Source organism: Oncorhynchus clarkii, chromosome 3 (assembly GCF_045791955.1).
Source record: "Oncorhynchus clarkii lewisi isolate Uvic-CL-2024 chromosome 3, UVic_Ocla_1.0, whole genome shotgun sequence".
Lineage (NCBI taxonomy): Eukaryota > Metazoa > Chordata > Actinopteri > Salmoniformes > Salmonidae > Oncorhynchus > Oncorhynchus clarkii.
Window position 1 is genome coordinate 44,884,487 of NC_092149.1, and position 18,784 is coordinate 44,903,270.

Sequence of the window (18,784 nt, forward strand, 5' to 3'; positions counted from 1 at the left end):
TCTTACACCCTCCACTTCTAACCCTTTCTCCTCCCCCCTAACCCACTCCAACCCTCCCGACAACCCTCACCTTCATCCTTCAGGAACCTAAAGAGTCAAATGCCACTTAGCGGCTATGCAACTTCTCCAGAGAGGCTGAGAGAGACAGGCTGGGCATGGGCCGGACCCTGTCAATCTCAGCGCAAAGAAGCACAGCCACAGAGAAAGAGAGAAGAACTTTGCCATTACAGGATTAGTGAATTCAAATAAATCCAACCCTAGGAGGCCCTTTCACGGATTCCCTGTTGCTCATGACCAGGTTGCCACTTTGAATGGCTACTTGCTATTATGCAAGGAGCAGGGTATGAGCTGCAACATCATACACCCATCAGCCGGTATTTCATAGGCAGGCCACTTCGACAGTACTTTGATTGACTGTTGTTAAGCAATTGTCCACCATGATACCACAGTTCTCCAATTTATATTGGAGAATTTGTATTTGTATTTGACTCCACCAAGTAAATCTTTCTCGTTAAAGGGCAGTCTTGTGCATTCTTTAATAAAAAAAGGTGTAAGAGGAAAGATATTTTCGGCCATGCCGTGACTTAGCAAGTCGTTAAATCAGTTTCTCCCTTTGTCATATGCTCCGTAAAGAACTTCATAAAAACTAGGAACCTTTTGATTGGTAATAACACACAGGAACCAGAACCCAGATGAGCTGGACAATTTCTGGATTCGACTGAATTGAGTACTTAAAAAAAAACGTGGAACGAAGAAATTGGAATGCCACGACAAACGCCTATTATTAACCATTTTCCCCGCCATGTTTTCCCATTTTTCATTTGGAATATTATAATTCCGCCGCAGTAGACCAGTAGGGGGAAAATGGAACACTTGTTTTATTGTAAGCAGGCAGGTATTTGGCAATAACGCACCGTGATGTCAATGTACACCTAAAATGCTTAACATGAACACAGACCATAAATCACTAGGCTGATTACAGTCTCTTTCCCCCCTTCTCTCTCTCTGTCTGGTAATTGCTGCTGCCTTGTCTGAACAAATGCCCAAGTTTGTTCTCATGTTAGGAATTAGGTTTCATCTGTTTGGGAAAAAAACAGCTGGGATTGTCGGGAGCGTTTGATAGGAAATGTGGGGCTTTTATTTATGGCTCGTATACCTGGGACTTTCACAGGCCTTCTGCTGTGCTTCTGTGGTATTTTATCCAAGTTTTATGACAGGCCATTTATCCCCAGTTTAACTCCTTAAAGTGGACAGTTGTGTAGCTGGGCTTTGCGGCTGAGGCCAATTACTCCGTGGCTGTATTTACTGTTTGACCACTCTCATTTACCTTTAGTCATGGCCAACCTCCATCTCTCTCTCTCTGTGATGCAGCTCATGGTCGTATACAGTGTTACAAGCTGTTGAACAGAGATTCACTGCCTTCAGGAATGATTCATACCCCTTGACTTTTTCCACATTTTGATGTAATTACAGCCTAAATTCAAAATTGATTATTTTTAATTATTATTATTTTATTTTATACATCTACACACAATACCCCATAATGACAAAGTGAAATCATGTTTTTAGAAATGTTAGCAAACTTATTGGAAATTAAGTACAGAGGAATATAATTTACATAAAGTATTCACACCTGAGTCAGTTCTTTTCAGAAGAACCTTAGGCAGCGATTACAGCTGTGAGTCTTTCTGGGTAAGTCTCTAAGAGCTTTTCACTCTTGGATTGTGCAACATCTGCCCATTATTATTTTCAGAATTCTTCAAGCTCTGTCAAATTGGTTGCTGATTATTGTTAGACAACCATCTTTAGGTCATGCCATAGATTTTCAAGTAGATTTAAGTCAAAACTGTAACTCGGCCACACGAACATTCACTGTCTTCATGGTAAGCTACTCCAGTGTATATTTGTCTCTGTGTTTTAGGTTATTGTCCTGCTGAAAGGTGAATTCATCTACCAGTATCTGTTGGAAAGCAGACTTAACCAGGTTTTCCTCTAGGATTTTGCTTGCGCTTAGCTCCAACCAACTACCTACCTCATCCCCATATTTGTTTTTGTTTATCTGCTCTTTTGCACACCAGTACTTCTACATGCACATCTTCATCTGCATGTACAGTTGAAGTCGGAAGTTTACATACACTTAGTTTGGAGTCATTAGTTTTTCAATCCATTCATTTGTGGTTAACAAACTATAGTTTTGGCAAGTCGGTTAGGACATCTACTTTGTGCATAACACAAGTAATTTTTCCAACAATTGTTTACAGACAGATTATTTCACTTATAATTCACAGTATCACAATTCCAGTGGGTCAGAAGTTAATATACACGAAATTGACTGTGCCTTTTAAACAGCCTGAAAAATCAAGAAAATTATGTCATGGCTTTAGAAGCTCCTGATAGGCTAATTGATGTCATTTGAGTCAATTGGAGGTGTACCTGTGGATGTATTTCATGGCCGAGCTTCAAACTCAGTGCCTCTTTACTTGACATCATGGGAAAATCTAAAGAAGTCAGCCCAGACCTCTGAAAAAAATTGTAGACCTCCACATGTCTGGTTCATCCTTGGTAGCATTTTCTAAATGCACCGTGATCATCTGTACAAACAATAGTACGCAAGTAATAACACCATGGGACCACGTAGCCGTCATACCGCTCAGGAAGGAGACGTGTTCTGTCTCCTAGAGATGAAAGTTCTTTGGTGTGAAAAGTGCAAATCAATCCCAGAACAACAGCAAAGGACCTTGTGAAGATGCTGAAGGAAACTATATCCACAGTAAAACGAGTCATATATCGACGTAACCTGAAAGGCCACTCAGCAAGTAAGAAGCCACTGCTCCAAATTTGCCATAAAAAAGCCAGACTACGGTTTGCAACTGCACATGGGGACAAAGATCATAGTTTTTGGAGAAATGTTCTCTGGTCTGATGAAACAAAAATGGAACTGTTTGGCCATAATGACCATCGTTATGTTTGGAGGAAAAAGGCAGAGGCTTGCAAGCCGAAGAACACCATCCCAACTGAAGCACGGGGGTGGCAGCATCATGTTGTGGGGGTGCTTTGCTGCAGGAGGGACTGGTGCACTAAACAAAATAGATGGCATCATGGGGGGGGGGGGGGGGGGGGGGGGAATTACGTGGATATATTGAAGCAACATCTCAAGACATCAGTCAGGAAGTTAAATCTTGGTCGCAAATGGGTCTTCCAAATGGACAATGACCCCAAGCATGCTTCCAAAGTTGTGGCAAAATGGCTTAAGGACAATAAAATTTAAGGTATTGGAGTGGCATCACAAAGCCCTGACCTCAATCCTATAGAAAATTTGTGGGCAGAACTGAAAAATCGTGTGCGAGCAAGGGGGCCTTTTAACCTGACTCAGTTACGCCAGCTCTGTCAGGAGGAATGGACCAAAATTTACCCAACATATTGTAGGAAGCTTGTGGAAGGCTACCCAAAACGTTTGACCCAAGTTAAACAATTTAAAGGCAATGCTAACAAATACTAATTGAGTATATGTGAACTTCTGACCCACTGGGAATGTGATGAAAGCAATAAAAGCTTAAATAAAACATTCTATCTACTATTATTCTGACATTTCACATTCTTAAAATAAAGTGGTGATCCTAACTGATCTAAGACAGGGAATTTTTGCTAGGATTAAATGTCTGGAATTGTGAGTTTAAATGTAGTTGGCTAAGGTGTATGTAAACTTCGACTTCAACTGAATATCACTGTAGTGTAAATTGCTGAATTGTAATTTCTTCACCACTATTGGCCTATTTATTGCCTTACCTCCTAACTTCATTTGCACACAGTGTATACCGATTTTTCTATTGTGTTATTGACTGTACTTTTATTTGTGTTGTTGTTTTTGTCGCACTGCTTTGATTTTATCTTGGTCAGGTTGCAGTTGTAAATGAGAACTTGTTCTCAACTGGCCTACTTTGTTAAATAAAGGTCTTATATATATATTTCAATTCCATTTATTTTTTATCTTGAAAAACTCCTCCATCCTTAAAGATTCCAAGTATACCCGTACCTTGATGCAGCCGCCACTATGGTTGAAAATATGGAGTGGTACTCAGTAATGGGTTGTATTGGATTTCCAATAGTGAATTGCTTTGCCACATTTTTTGCAGTATTACTTTAGTGCCTAGTTGCAAACAGGATACGTTTTTGAATAGTTTGAATTCTCTACAGGCCTCTTCCTTTTCACTCTGTCAATTAATTTAGTATTGTGGAGTAACTACAATGGTGTTAATACATCCTCAGTTATGTTTTCTATCACAACCATTAAACTCTGTCACACCCTGCTCTTTTTCACCTGTCCTTGTGATTGTCTCCACCCCCCTCCAGGTGTCGCCCATCTTCCCCATTATCCCCTGTGTATTTATACCTGTGTTCTCTGTTTGTCTGTTGCCAGTTCCTCTTGTTTGTCAAGTCAACAAGCATTTTTGTTATCAGCTCCTGCTTTTCCCCGTCTCTCTTTTTCTAGACCTCTTGGTTTTGACCCTTGCCTGTCCTAAATCTGAGCCCGCCTGCCTGACAACTCTGCCTGAGCCTTTCTGATGACCTGTCCCTTTGCCCGACCTCTGGATTGTTGACCTCTACCTACCCTGAGCCTCCCTACAATCCGGTACCATTGCCCCACCTCTGGTTTAGTGACCCCTGCCTGCCTTGACCTGTCTGTTGCCTGCCCCTGTTGGAATATTAAACCATTGTCAATTTGACGTGTCTGCACCTTGACTCCTGATACAATAACTGTTTTAAAGTCACCATTGGCCTCATGGTGAAATCCCTAAAGCGGTTTCCTTCCTCTCTGGAAACTGTGTAAGGAAGGACGCCTGTATCGTTGTAGTGATGGGTGTACACCCTCCATGATACACCATCCATATTGTAATTAATAACTTCACCATGCTCCAAGGGATATTCAATGTAGGGCTGTCCCCCGACTAAAAAAAATCTTGGTCGACTGAAAGTCATCTGTTCTTTCGACCAATCGATTGGCCTACACTTTTTAACTTGTATTTTTCCATATAAAGATACACCCCTTTAATAAAATCAACTATATGCATTGAGGTTGTCTGATGCTTAACGCTTACCATTTGATGAAATAATAAAAATGCCTCAAGAGGGCGAAAGAGATCTAGATAACCAGAAGAGAAAAACCTTACCGAACTATTCTCATCCCACTCCGGTTGGCTTTCGCAGATTCTGTCATTACTCTCCTGAATTTGCCAGTAATAGGCTACAAGAGGAGTTGGCAACCATTCTCATGTGGAATGACAATTTACACTAGGTTAACAAAAACCATCTCCTTTAAAACATGTTTTAGCAGGCAGCACATGAACAACATTATTTTCCTCCATTGTAAGTTTGATTGAATTACAACCCACAGCCAGTGTGGCTCCTGATTGGTCGTGATGGTGTGGTGTCCAAGCCAGGGCAGTGTTTAGTAGGCACGAAATAGAAGAAAATGGTCTGAAACAGGGAGTAACTTTCTGAACTACAATAAGAAAAGCTCATTTACACTTTCTGTTGCAAAATGTTTTTCTACAGTATGCCCTTAAGAACATGACCCATGTCTCTCAGCCTTTGCCAAAGCCTGGTCCGCCAAGAGTGCCCCGCAGCCAATTCCATAGCCCCACCACAGGAAATGAGGGCTTATGGGTCTGTTGAGCTCCGTTGTCACAGGCAGAGGGGTGAGAAATAGACCATGATCTACAAAAATTAAAAAAAAATTAAAAATCATTAAATTGAAATGCAATTTAATGACACAGTAATTGTATTTGATCGTTTTCTTGTCACTCCATTATTGTCACTCCAATTACATTTTTATACAGTGACTCCTCCCCTTTATGTACTCTGCATGTTCCACAACTCTAGGTCCAATAAAATGTATCTCCATATTATTCTCATACATGGGCAAATGAGGATGAAGAGTAAATATTTTGTTTTGAGTTGGCACTGTAAATGCTACTAATGCTCCAGTGTCCCACTGGTGGTAGAGGGGAGTATTTTCAATAAGCAGAATATGGAGGGACTTCTGTTGTCACAGACAGAAGGGTGCGGAAGAGACCATGTCTGGGCCATATCGCTAGCTACTAAAACCCAGTGGAATGACTTAAGTCAATCAATCAATCAATCAAATGTATTTATAAAGCCCTTCTTACATCAGCTGATGTAACAAAGTGCTGTACAGAAGCCCAGCCTAAAATCCCAAACAGCAAGCAATGCAGGTGTAGAAGCAGAGTGGCTTGGAAAAACTCCCTAGAAAGGCCAGAACTGAAGAAGGAACCTAGAGAGGAACCAGGCTATGAGAGGTGTGCCAGGTGGAGATTATAACAGAACATAGCCAAGATGTTAAAATGTTCATACATGACCAGCAGGGTCAAATAATAATAATCACAGTGGTTGTCGAGGGTGCAACAGGTCAGCACCTCTGGGACAGGTAGCACGTCCGGTGAACAGGTCAGTGTTCCATAGCCGCAGGCAGAACAGTTGAAACTGGAGCAGCAGCACGGCCAGGTGGACTGGGGACAGCAAGGAGTCATCAGCCCAGGTAGTCCTGAGGCATGGTTCTAGGGCTCAGGTCCTCCGAGAGAGAGAAAGATGGAAAGAGAGAGAGAATCAGAGAGCATATACTTAAATTCACACAGGACATACAGGAAATTCTCCAGATATAACAGACTGACCCTAGCCCCCCGACACAAACTATTGGAGCATGAATACTGGAGGCTGAGACAGGAGGGGTCAAAGGACAGCCCCCACACCACTAGAGGGATATCTTCAACCACCAACTTACCATCCTGAGACAAGGCCGAGTATAGCCCATGAAGATCTCCTTTACATATAGGGGGGGGGCAGGAAGACCACGTCAGTGACTCAACCCACTCAAGTGACGCACCCCTCCTCGGGATGGCATGGAAGAGCACCAGTAAGCCAGTGACTCAGCCCTTGTAATAGGGTTTGAGGCAGAGAATTCCAGTGGAGAGAGGGGAACCGGCCAGGCAGAGACAGCAAGGGCGGTTAATTGCTCCAGTGCCTTTCCGTTCATCTTCACACTCCTGGGCCAGACTACACTCAATCATAGGACCTACTGAAGAGATGAGTCTTCAGTAAAGACTTAAAGGTTGAGACCGAGTCTGCGTCTGTCACATGGATAGGCAGACAATTCCGTAAAAATGGAGCTCTATAGGAGAAAGCCCTGCCTCCAGCTGTTTGCTTAGAAATTCTAGGGACAGTAAGGAGGCCTGCGTCTTGTGACCGTAGCGTACGTGTAGGTATGTACGGCAGGACCAAATCAGAAAAATAGGTAGAAGCAAGCCCATGTAATGCTTTGTAGGTTTAGGAGTAAAACCTTGAAATCATCCCTTCTCTTACCAGGAAGCCAGTATAGAGAGGCTAGCACTGGAGTAATATGATAAAAAAAATTGGGTTTGTGAGATCGATGAAGTGTAATTTTAGGGCACAGTAATTATAAAGATAATTTTCTTGTCACTCCATTATTGCCACTCCATTTTTATTTACTGTGTTCTGCATATTTTCACAACTCTAGGACCAATACAATGTATTCAATATACCTTTATATTATACTCAAATGAGGATGTTTTGTTTTGTAAATGCTATTTTAAGCTCCTGGTAGGGGAGATTATATTCAATAAGCGGAATACGGAGGAATATACCATAGCTTTTCTGATTAAAAGTTGTATTTTTCGATTGAAAAAAATATATCATACGCCCATTTATTGTGTACTTCATGTGTTGGATCACATTTTGAACTTTCCTTTTTCACTCTGGAATTGTCGCTAATTGTCTTGGCTTTTTCACAGGCCCTAGTTACAGTAAGTGAAGCAACACACCATCTTTCACACTCAGAAATTATTAATCACTCCAACTTCATAAATCCAAACTCAATTCATCCATCAAAGAAATGTGTAAAAGTTTGGGGGCCTTTTTCCTTCAAAACGGAATCTTCCCAAACGAAATGCGGCCCATTAGACGTTCCGGACATAATTAATTAGCGGGATCACTGTGACACTGATCTGCATCAAACACTTCCCCTTTCCAAGATATCTCCTCCAGATTTCTTAACGCTTTCTAATCATAAATAATCACGCACAAAAAAAAGACTCAATTAGATTAATCTCCAAAGTCCTGGCATTATGGTGGAAAACAGATTCCTCTTTTATTAACTATTCCGACTAAATCCTAATTGCTCTCTGGTGACTTTGATACCCTTTGGAAGCTGGGGGTTTAAGTTGCCTTAATTAAAGGATTTCCAGAAGAGCACAGATGTAGTGAAGCATCACTGGATGCGCTTTAAGTCCAGCTCATATGAAAGAGGAGATTGAAGTAATCTATACAGTGCCTTGGGAAAGTTTTCAGACCTTTTGACATTTTCGACAATTTGTTACGTTACAGCCTTATTCTAAAATGGATTAAACAAATAACAATTCTAAGCAATCTACACACAATACTCCATAATGACAAAGCAAAAATACTTTGCATACTTTGAATAGCTCAGGTGCATTTTGTTTCTATTGATTATCCTATGTTTCTACAACTCTATTGGAGTCAACAATTCAATTGATTGGACATGATTTGGAAAGGCACAAACCTGTCTATACAAGGTCACACAGTTGCCAGTGCATGACAAAGCAGAAACCATGCCATGAGGTCGAAGGAATTGTCCGAGGAGCTCCAAGACAAGGTTGTGCTGAGGCACAGATCTGGGGAAGGGTACCAAAAAATGTCTGCAGCATTGAAGATCCCCAAGAACCCAGTGGCCTCCATCATTCTTAAATGACAAAACCACCAAGACTCTTCCTTGAGCTGGCCACCCAGCCAAACTGAGCAATCGGAGTCTTGATCAAGGAGGTGACCAAGCTGATGGTCAATCTGACAGAACTCTAGAGTTCCTCTTTGGAGATGGAAGAACCTTCCAGAAGGACAACCATCTCTGCAGCACAACAGGTGTGGACAAACAGTGGAATGCTTACTTACAGTACCGTCCCAACAATGCAGAGATAAAGTAAAACACATAATAATTTAAGTAATAATAAATACACAATGAGTAATAATAACTGAGTCGATGTGCAGAGGTATGAGGTAATTGAGGTAGATATGTACATAGAACTAGATATAAAGTCACATATAGTAAACATAAACAGTAGCAGCAGTGTATGTGATGAGCATAAAAAAGTTAGTGCAAAAAGGGTCAATGCAGATAGTTAAATACTTAACCAAGTAGCTACCCAGATGAACTATTTAGCAGTCTTATGGCTTGGGGGTAGAAGCTGTTCAGGTTCCTGTTGGTTCCAGACTTGATGCATCGGTTTTGCTTGCAGAGGTAGCAGAGAGAACAGTCTATGACTTGTGTCGTGGAAATTATAACCAGAAAGGAAGAGAGAGACTGTAGATTCTTCAAACAACTTTATTATAAGAATTGCAATTCTGGAGCGGTTAACAATTCACTCAATGGTGCAGAGTTAAGATCCCAATGAACAAGAGTTGGGTCTCAGCTTTTATAACCTTTGTCTACGTTGCAGTTTCAGCAGGTGTGTGAGATCATGATGGGAACATAGCATACAAACAAGTGATAACACCAGTTTTGTTACTATCTAGCTGCTGCTGCTCAAGCTAGCCTCTGTTCTCTTCATATTTCCACACAGGATATCACGCCCTGGCCATAGAGAGGCTTTTTATTCTCTATTTTGGTTAGGCCAGGGTGTGACTAGGGTGGGCATTCTATGTTCTTTTTTCTATGTTTTTGTCTTTCTTTGTTTTTGGCAGGGTATGGTTCTCAATCAGGGACAGCTGTCTGTCGTGGTCTCTGATTGAGAACCATACTTAAGCAGCCTGTTTTCCCACTATGGGTTTTGGGTAGTTGTTTTCTGTTTTGTGTTTCTGCACCTGACAGGACTGTTTTGTTTTCGTTCATTCTCTTGTTATTTTGTTCTGTGTTCAGTTTAAATAAATATAACATGAACACTTACCACGTTGCGCACGTTACTCCTCATCAGAAGAGGAAGAAAACGGTTACACAGGATGGACAGGATGGACTCAAAAACTGTAGCCACTTTCATCTGGCCCTTTGTCTTTGTCCGCGTGACCAAGTTACACAAAGACAAGAGTGGAAGAACACTAGCTTCTTCTGACATTACATAAATAGACAGTGCAAAAAAACAGGTTTAAGGTTTATACAGTGCATATGCATACCAGAGTTTGTAATTTTCCCACCATACTTGGGTGGCTGGAGTCTATGACAATTTTTAGGGCCTTCCTCTGATACTGCAGGAACATAGAATAGTATTGAAAACTTTTAACTATGAGATTTTTCTAAAGAGGCATGGTGGTGCACCCCACTAAAAGACCAGTAGCTGACCCCGGTAGCCTTCATGTGTGTAGCTTGTTGTTTATGTTGGCCAATCAAAGCGCCGAAGAGGCTCAATGTGTAGCAAGTTGAGTGAAAGTTCACTAATGCAATGCAAGATGGATTTCCATGGCTGAGCAGCCGCACACAAGCTGAAGATTATCATGCACAATGCCAAGTGTCAGCTGGAGTGGTGTAAAGCTCACGGCCATTGGACTCTGCGGCAGTGGAAAAGCGTTCTCTGGAGTGATGAGTCGCGCGTCATCATCTGGCCGTCCAATGGACAAATCTGGGTTTGGCGGATGCCAATCGAACGCTACCTGCCCCAATGCATAGTGCCAACTGTAAAGTTTGTTGGAAGATAAATAATGGCCTGGGGTTGTTTTTCATGGTTCGGGCTAGGAACCTTTGTTCCAGTGAAGGGAAATCTTAAAGCTACAGCATACAATGACATTCTAGACGATTCTGCCCTTCCAACTTTGTAGAAACAGTTTGGGGAAGGACCTTTCCCGTTTCAGCATGACAATGCCCCAGTGCACAAAGCTAGGTCGATACAGAAATGGTTTGTCGAGGTTAGTGTGGAAGAACTTGACTGGCCTGCACAGAGCCTTGACCTCAACCCCATCGGGCACCTTTGGGATGAATTGGAATGCCAACTGCGAGCCAGGCTTAATCGCCCAACATCAGTGCCCAACCTCATTAATGCTCGTGGCTGAATGGAAGCAAGTCCCGGCAGCAATGTTCCAACATCTAGATGAAAACCTTCCTAGAAGAGTGGAGGCTGTTATAGCAGCTAAGTGGGGACCATCTCTATATTAATGCCCATGATTTTGGAATGGGATGGTTGACGTGCACCTGTCCACATACTTTTGGCCTGTGTAGTGTATAGCTTGGCTAGCTTGCTAGCTTCACTAGGCTACTCCAGTCAAGACAGGCACTGTTATATGGGATAATAAATAACATTGTTGCCGCTACAAGTTAGCTAGTTGTAACTGAGTTTCCTTGGCGTCTCTCTCTCTCTCTTCCCCATGCTCGCTACACACACCGCCCTCCGCAGCTGCAGCAATAGAGAAGGGTCTGAATGTGGCAAGTTCCCAGGGTGAAATAGAGCCCCAGCCTGTCTCGCTCGTGCAGCAGTGCTCAGGTTAAAAAATCAATTTCAAATATCGGGTTGTCCGACAAAAATTTATGATACTATTCGAATTGTGAAATTATTTCAAACCCCCATCCCTAGTTCAGAGCCTCTGTCAGGATCAGTTTGCTGCCTAATTAGCCCAGAACTACAGCCCTTCCTGCCAGAGCAAATGCTGTTTAGCTGCAGCCCTTAGCCATACCTCTGTAGATGATTGCCTTGACTCTCTGCAACATCATGTCACCGGAGCCAATCAGCTGACAATAGGAGTGATTGGAGCGGGTATGAGGATAGTTGGGCTTGATTCTTCTTTAGGCTGGTAGAGCAGGAATCAAGGAATCCACCACGTCTTTGTGTCTTCTTAAGCCAACTAAGATTTCCGCGTAAGTATTTTTCCCCCTGCTCTCTCTGTCCTTCCGGTGAAAGAAATTGCATTGACCTCTATCTATTGCTCCCATATGCGAGCAGTTATCTCTCTTGCAAATGGAAATGAGACCCAAAATTGCAACAAATGGGGCCATGCCAATGAATGCAGATGTTCTCCTCGGCCAGAGAACATGTGCCTGATCGAATTAACTTGAACCCCAGCGCCGACAGAACAGACATCTCTTTTACAAACTCCCTCTCTGCTCCTCCAACAATTTGTTTTGAATGAGTGGAGGGGCCTGGGGGACAACCCCCCCCCCCCCCCCCCCTTTGTGGAGTGGTTCTAGGGGTATGGGGAGGGAGGTTGGAGCAATAGAGGGAGGGGTGAAAGAGAGGAGCGAGGGAGGAGAGCGGGGGGGCCAGGGAGAAAGGCTAACAGGTGCTTCCTCCGCAGACTGCTGGGAAAGGCAAGGCTGCAGTAATTTATGGAAATGGGGTTTCTCTATCTATTTCTATCGTGCACATTGGCTTTCTTCACCCTATTAAAGTTGCCCTACAGATCATTTTACAAATTGGTTAAATGTTGTTCAGAGCCCGTGTAACAGTATAACTTTAGACCGTCCCCTCGCCCATACCCGGGCGCGAACTAGGGACCCTCTGCACACATCAACAACAGTCACCCACGAAGCATCGTTACCCATCGCTCCACAAAAGCCACGGCCCTTGCAGAGCAAGGGGAACCACTACTTCAAGGTCTCAGAGCAAGTGACGTCACCGATTGAAACGCTATTTAGCACGCACCACCGCTAACTAGTTAGCCATTTCACATCTGTTACACCCGGAGTGTTAATATGCGTCCATGCCGACCAGGCAGAGGTCAGAAGAATCACTTGCTAGCAGGGGAGAGACATACAATACATTACATTAAAAGGATGAACTGATCATGCATAATGTCCTTTAGGTGCCTCAGTAATGATCAACATTTTTAGTACATTTTTATAAATTTATTTACATTTGTCTAGCATTTACTGTAGGTCCTTGTGTTTTGATAGCACGACAAGATATTCAGACTCAAATGCACACTCTTGGTCAAAAGTAGAACACCTACTCAATCAAGAATTTTTCTCTATTTCTACTATTTTCGATATTGCAGAATAGTAGTGAAGACAACAGAACTATGAAATAACACATAAGGAATCATGTAGTAACCAAAAAAGTGTTAAACAAATCAAATATATATTATATTTGAGATTATTCAAATAGCCACGGTTTGCTTTGCTGACAGCTTTGCACACCCTTGGCATTCCCTCAACCAGCTTTACCTGGAATGGTTTTCCAACAGTCTTAACGTTTTAGGAATAGGGGCAGGATTTTCACTTTGGATGAATTGCGTGCCCATAGTGAAGTGGCTCCTACTCTGTCCAAGATGCTAATATATGCATATTATTATTACTATTGGATAGAAAACACTCAGAAGTTTCTAAAACTGTTTGAATTATTTCTGTGAGTATAACAGAACTCATATGGCAGGCAAACTTCCAAACCGGAAGTGGAAATTCTGGGGCTGGTTGATTTTCAACTCATCGCCTATTCACATCCCAGTAAGATATGGATCTGTTCGCACTTCCTACGCCTTCCACTAGATGTCAACAGTCAGTAGAACGTGGAATGAAGCCTCTAGTGTGATGTGAGCAGCTATTTGAGTCAGTGGTCTGGCAGAATGCCAGTTCCTGGTCAGGCGCATTTCTCATGATATCGCCATGCGTTCCATTACTCTGTAGACAAAAACGAATGCTCCAGTTGGAACGTTATTGGATATATATGATAATAACATCCTGAAGATTGATTCTCTACTTAGTTTGACCTGTTTATTCGACCTGGAATATAACTTTTTGAAGTTTTCGTCTGAGTTCGCCTGGACCGGCGCCAGCTTTTGGACATGTGAACTAAACGTGCTAGCAAAAGTAGCTAATTGGACACTAGTAATGGACATTGTCGAACAAAACAACGATATATTGCGGAACTAGGATTAGGAGGTGTGTTGGGTCATTGTCCTGTTGAAAAACAAATGATAGTTCCACGAAGCCTAAACCAGATGGTATGGTATATTGCTTCAGAATGTTAGCACGGTATCCATGCTGTTTCAGTGTGCCTTGAATTCGAAATACATCACTGTGTCACCAGCAAAAGCACCTCCACACCATAACACATCCTATTCCTTGCTTTATGGTGGGAAATACACATGCAGAGACCATCCATACACACACACCGCGTCTCACAAAGACACAGTGGTTGGACCCCAAAAGCTCATATTTGGACTCCAGACCAAGGGACAAATTTACACCTGTCTAATGTCCATTGCTCGTGTTTCTTGGCCCAAGCAAGTTTCTTCTTATTATTACTGTCCTTTAGTAGTGGCTTCTTTGCAGCAAAATCGACCATGAAGGCCTGATTCACACAGTCTCCTCTGAACAGTTGGGAAACTGGTCAGAAGTGAAGGAATGATGGATGATGCAAAATACATGGAAATTCTTGAAGGAAACCTGTTTTCAGTCTTCCAGAGATTTGAAACTGGGACGGAGGTTCACCTTCCAGCAGGACAATGACCCTAAGCATACTGCTAAAGCAACACTCGAGTGGTTTAAGGGGAAACATTTACATTTCTTGGAATGGCCTAGTTCAAAGCCCAAACCTCAATCCAGTTAAGAATCTGTGGTATGACTTAAAGATTGCTGTACACCAGCAGGAAGCCATTCAACTTGTAGGAGCTGGAGCAGTTTTGCCTTGAAAAAAGGTGGCTCTACAAAGTATTGACTTAGGAGGGGGGGGGGGGGGGGGAATAGTTTTGTCTTATTTCTTGCTTGTTTCACAATAAAGCATATTTGCCATCTTCAAAGTGGTAGGCATGTTGTGTAAATCAAATTATACAAACCTCCCCAAAATCTATTTTAATTCCAGGTTGTAAGGCAACAAAATAGGAAAAATGCCAAGAAGGGAGAATACTTTCGCAAGGCACTGTAAGATATCCTCATGATCTGTGGAGTCCCGGCTTTAGGTGTGTATCAACGTATTCTGTGTTTATTTCGTTCATGTTTCACAACGCCAGCCGGAATGTAGGTAGCAGGCATCTTGAAATAAGATCATCGGCTCGGCCTGCACTTATAAATTCATATGCCTATATTTGGTAGTAAGACATACCAAAGACTTTAATCCACGATCAATAGCCAAGAAACTCAGCCTTCCATAGACACCCTGCTATTGCAGAATAGAGCTTCCAATCTCATACCAGACAGAATTGAATAATTATTCAATCTCCAAATATGGAGACTTTACATTTTTACTAGACAAAACCAAAATCACTTTGATCTGTTACTTCCACTATTTAGCTTTCTGAGATAGTTTTTTCAGAGATTTAGCTGACCAAGTTCACAAGATGACCGAAAACTTACAAACAATACTGTACCTCTGATGGTAGAAAAGAAAAATTAACCACAACATTTACATAAACAAAATATATTTTTGAAATACAAATGACTTCACTTATTAAAAGACAGTCCCTTTTCATAGAAGGGCACTGCCAATAAACTGCCTGGACCTCAAACCAGCAAAGCCTCTCCAAACAAACCAACGGAAAACCAAATGACATTATTCCAGTGGCTTTACATAATGAACATCTTGAATTTGTCACAGATAAATAAGCTCACTCACGGTCAAACTCAACACATCAACAACATCCCAAACATTTCTTCAAGACTGGATGTCACAAAATGGTTGAACATCAACAACACTGTACAGCCAATACACACAGGACTTTCCAGGTACAAAACTCTCACCTGAACATGACCAAGGTGTGCATTTAAACATTTCCTTCATGTCCTCCTGTAATAAGGGAGGACATGGGAAACACTGTCCAAAACCTTGGTTCCTAGCCTTTCACACAATATTCTTCAGTTACAAGATTGTAACTGATTGAGGGTTATGGTCATGCACATCTACTATGGGGCTCAAGTTTAAAGAATAGACTGAGGCAGAGATGCAGTTCAGTTTAAGAGTCTTTATAGATTCAGGTAATGGAGATAAAGCAGGCCTAGTTAGCATAACAAAGGCAATGCACAAAAGGTGCCACACTTAATATGTTCTCATTAACACTCCAAGTACCAAAGAGAACAGGTCAGAAGAGAAAAATGGCTGTTTGACTGAGCAGTTAGCATTTCTCAGCCATTAGCGGTCAATATCAATTGGTGTGGTAATCCTCTTCTTATCTTCTATAAGATAAAAGGTTTGTGCTGAAATGTAAATGATTATGCCACCTACTGTGCTGGTGAATAATAAGGATCCCAAAAAATGAAATAATGTGGGTAAAAATAAATCAAATATCATACAAACTATCAAAAAATAAATTAACTAAACACAATCAACCTGCTTTTCTATTAAAAAAAGCACATTCTAATCCGGTCCCTACACAGGCTCAAAAGACTTGTGAGGGCGGGACATGTCTTATTCCTTGCAGTGCTTCTGCAGCTATAATGATGTCCAGCTTCTTGGACTTCTTATACACTTGTGCTGTACAATTAATCACTGTGGCTATAAATTTCACAAAATCCACTTTCTTCACAATGAGTGTATCCAGATCACTTGATTGACTTAAAACACTAGCAACTGGTTGCAATGCATCCATTGCCATATCTACAACACTGGCCCCTTCGACTCTCTTCACAGCCTCCACATAGGTAGATCTGCTACACGGCCCTGATCTTTGACACCTCGAACTCCTCCACCGTCTTGGTGGTTCCAAACTTCGTCCAATTAAGAATGATGGAGGCCACTGTGTTCTTAGGGACATTCAATGCTACAGAAATGTTTTGGTACCCTTTTTTGTGCCACCTACTGTGCAGGTTTTTGCTCTGACATGCACTGTAAACTTTGGGACCTGTAAACTTTGGGACATGTGTGTGCCTTTCCAAATCATGTCAAAGCAATTGAATTTACCACAAGTTGACTCCAATCAACTTGTAGAAACATTTAAAGGATGATCAATGGAAACTAAATGCACCTGAGCTCAATTTCGAGTCTCATTGCAAATGGTCTGAATACTTATGTAAATAAGGTATTTCTGTTTTTTATTTATAATACATTTGCTAACATTTCTAAAAATTAGTTTTTGCTTTTTCATTATGGGGTATTGTGTGTAGATTGATGAAGATATTTTTTTTGAATAAGGCTGGAACGCAACAAAATGTTGAAAAAGTGAAGGGGTCTGAATACTTTCCGAATGCACTGTATTTCCAATGAGACTCCAGCTATAACTCATTTGACAGGCACCCTACTCCTAAGATCAATAGATGTTACTTGTGACATGGACAATTTTACCAGATCCGCTTCTACTCACCTTGATTGAATCCATCTTTCCCACTGCTTTCTCCGCAGTCCTCGATATTACGAATGGATTCCCCAAATGAATCTCCTTGTCCAAAAAAATCAGTCCAATAAGAAATGCATTATTGGACTGGTCCTTGTCTTTTACTACAACTTTTGCTCTTTTTGTTCCATTCTTTGATTTCACTAGTTTCCATTCACACATTTCACTTGCCGCACTTTTAGATTCGCCATTTTCTCTCGCTTTCAGGCTCTCACCTCCCAACCCAAAAGGGGACACACTTGAACCTGCCCGTATAAATACCTTGCCATAGAGTTATATAGATGCACACTTGCTACAGGTTCCCTCCGTCCTCCTGTGACGAGAGATGGGTAGATGTCACACCTGTCACAAACTTTCTCCCCCCGCATGCACGTCACCGAGCAAGGAATTCTGTACAAAGATTAAAAACCAACTGGCAGTTCCTTTTGGCTTTAGTAGTTTAAATCATCAACAATCATCAGACAACCAATGATACATACCATATAGCGGCCCAGACAATCATAAATGTGATAGGTACACAACCTTTCAAAAGTTTGGGGTCACTTAGAAATGTCCTTGTTTTTGAAAGAAAACCACATTCTTTTGTCCATCAGATTGATCAGAAATACAGTGTAGACATTGTTAATGTTGTAAATGAATATTGTAGCTGGAAATGGCTGATATTTAATGGAATATCTACATAGGCGTACAGAGGCCCATTATCAGCAACCGTCACTCCTGTGTTCCAATGGCACGTTGTGTTAGCTAATCCAAGTTAATCATTTTAAAAGGCAAACTGATAATTAGAAAACCCTTTTGTAATTATGTTAGCACAGCTGAAAACTGATGATTAAAGAAGCAATAAATCTGGACTTCTTTATACTAGTTGAGTATCTGGAGCATTAGCATTTGTGGGTTCGATTACAGGCTCAAAAGGGCCAGAAACAAATAACTTTCTTCTGAAACTAGTCAGTCTATTCTAGTTCTGAGAAATCAAAGGTTATAGCCATCTTGAAGAAATGTTTGGAGTGTGGTTGATTGTTCTGAATGGTATGTGTTGAGTTTGACCATAAGTGAGTTTATTCATGTGTGACAATATTCAAGATATTTATTATGTAAAGCCACTGGACTAATGTCCTTTTGTTTTCACTTGGTTTGTTTGGAGAGGCTTTGCTGGTTTGAGGTCCAGGCAATTTATTGGCTGCGCCCTCCTCCAATAAGATGACAGTTTTTTTAAGTAAAGTAATTTGTATTTCAAAAATATCTATTGTTAATGTAAATGCAGTGTTTAACTGTTCTTCCTTTTGTACCATCAGAAGTACTGTCACTGTTTTCGGTCATCAGCTGAATCTCTGTATTTCAGAAAGCGTAATACATTTAAGAAGTGATTTTGGTGTACTCTTGTGAATGTGAAAACCTAATCCTCTAACCTTTACTCCATTAAATTGTTCTTTATATCTGCCTCTGTAACATTTCCCTTTAATGGGCCTAGAACGTTTCTGATGTTTAGATGTAACAA